Source organism: Dioscorea cayenensis, chromosome 17 (assembly GCF_009730915.1).
Source record: "Dioscorea cayenensis subsp. rotundata cultivar TDr96_F1 chromosome 17, TDr96_F1_v2_PseudoChromosome.rev07_lg8_w22 25.fasta, whole genome shotgun sequence".
Taxonomy (NCBI): domain Eukaryota; kingdom Viridiplantae; phylum Streptophyta; class Magnoliopsida; order Dioscoreales; family Dioscoreaceae; genus Dioscorea; species Dioscorea cayenensis.
In genome coordinates, this window is record NC_052487.1 from 14,882,923 (window position 1) to 14,885,602 (window position 2,680).

Sequence of the window (2,680 nt, forward strand, 5' to 3'; positions counted from 1 at the left end):
CTCCAGAAACTGAAAGCAAATGAGGCTCTTTGCAAATGTCAAAATTACATGATGGAGATGAGATTTTAATTATGCACACACACTAGATACACCAAAAAAGTCAAATAACGAGGGGACTTACAAGCAGCCAATATTATTCCAAGCATCTCCATTTTCAGGATCAAACAATACTATTTGAATGAAACCATCTAAAGTTTTTTCATAGTCTCCAGCCTGCAAAAAAATGAGTAACAGATAACTGCACAAAGAATTTGTAGTTTTGCCTAAATGAGTTCCTTAACATTATTAATCAGCATTCCTGGTTTGACATGTTATTTAATGGAACATTTGATCACCACCAAGAATTTGGTGTAATACAAGAGAGGAAAATTGGAAATAGCTACAAAGGTTTATTTGATTGAGTAACAATAATTTAGGAGGGCTTATTATCTCCTTTCATGCTTCATTATTGTTCAATTGTTGAAGGGAAGCCAGTCAAGTGTTTCACCTACAAACATGGGAATTATTTCTCCAGATGCAAATGAATATGAGTCTGGTACTCTCCATGGATTCTTTCTTAGGTTTATCATTGATGAGTTTCTTGGAAGACCATAAAAATCTGGCCCGTTGAAACTTGTGAATACCTCCAGTTTATCGAGTGCACCAGCCTAGATGGAAAAAGAGAAAAGCTTATAGGAGTATCCAGTATTACCAAATAAATATCACGCACCATGCCTGTAACACACTACACTAACATCCCTTGTTGAGCTCATTTTACTAATAACAGTTCATGTTTGCAGCTGATCCTGAACAGAAATGGGCCTATCCTAGTTAAATTACTTCTTTTCCTAGATTTTTTTTTCTTTTTTAATCTAGATCAGAATTCAGATAGATATCAAAGATTGAACATATTACACATTCATCGACAGAAATAAGAACAACCACTGGTAATGTGTACCTTTGCCCTCAACACTACCGCTGAACTCTTTAAGCTTCCATATGCTTCAAGACTATGTCAATGAATCAAGTACCTGATTTAGTAGATAATATTTGTGACAAGAATCTAAATAAATTGAGGTTTGCTCCTAGCATTAAGAATTGTGACCATAATTCAAGCAAACAGAAACAAGTTGAACAACTATCCAAGAAGGAAATTTCCATCCAGAGCTCAAAAACCTAACAAACCCTAGATTAATGAGAAGCGAAGAAAACTGGCTCTATAGAACAAGAAATTAGAAATTAGATACCTCAATTCGGTGAAGCGGATTAGGGCAACAAATGAGGGATTGAATCACTAATAGTAGGTTTGAAAGGTTAAAGAACACCAATTTGAATGGAACTTTCTACACCAATTTGATTGGGCTGAAGATCAGCAACCAGAGAATGACAGGAGGGTCTCCGACGGTGGTGCGGCGAAGATTAGCAACCGACGGATGGGAGGTGATCGGAGAGGAGATCCAATGCTTTGGATTCCGACGGGCGGGAGGCGATCGGGAGGTGATCGGAGAGTTTTAGAGAGTGCTGGGGAGAGAGATATTTAAGAATGTGAGTGAGTGCTGGAGAGTGTGTGTGTGTGAGAGAGCGATTTTTTTTTTCATTTAAAGTAGAAGAGTTTTTTGTTAACCGGCTGTATAGGTTACTATTAAAAATATTTTACATGGTTAACGAGGCGGATTTTTAAAAACCCCTCAATAAATCCACCGCTAAAAATTAAAAATGGTGTAGTGTGTGATTCCATCCTTGACATTTGAGTTGGAAGACAATAAAATACTAGGTGATAATAATAATAAATCTTAAAACTTTTTTTTATATATTTCTTATGACAAAGTATTAAATTGATCAATTTAAATTAAATTTAATAAATATTGCATAAAATACATGTTATAAGAAACTTTTTCATAAATAAACAATTTTACAAATTATCTTACAATGAAGAACTTCCACGGGAAAACCTTAAAAAAAATATATATAGATGCTACAAACTGCATTGATGCTTAAAAAAACACTTGCATTGTTTCACAAGAAAATGCTCATATACCTAAAGCATTTTAAAACCCACTTTTTTGACTTGTTTACATACACGTTTTTCAGTGATTTCATAATTTATTAACATCAGGTGTTTTACGTAAAGTGTTCATGCTTTTATCAAAATTGTGGGTTTAAACCTTAAACCATATAAAGTAAAAGCACACAACCATCAAGTTATTAATTTCTCATATATATCCACAGCCCTAACACGATTTGTTAACTTTGTTTTTTTTTAAAAATCAATTGCAAAATATCATAATATATTATCGGGAAAAAAAAATGCGACGTTTTTTTTTATTATCCAATAAAGATTTTTTTATTTATTATTTTTTTTAGTGGATGGTCACAGGTGGTGCGTCCAGTCTCTTCTCCTCTTTTTCTATGTCATCCGCAAGGCCCTTCCCGTGCCCCCACCGCCGCCGTTAGGTTTCCCTTTTTTCGGATCCGGAAACCGTAGTTTTGGCCAGTGGTGCCATTTTACTTGGTTTTCTTGGTGTTTGGGTTTAGATTTTTTCTTTTAATTTTATTTTTATAGGGTTTGGGTACTTGTTCTTGTGTTGTTTCACTAGGTTGAATGAGATTTAAAGGACTTTTGTTCTTGTTTTCCTGAAGTCCCATTCCAATGCTGTTGTTTTTTACTTCGCTTTTGCATTGTTGATTTTCCTATCGTTTT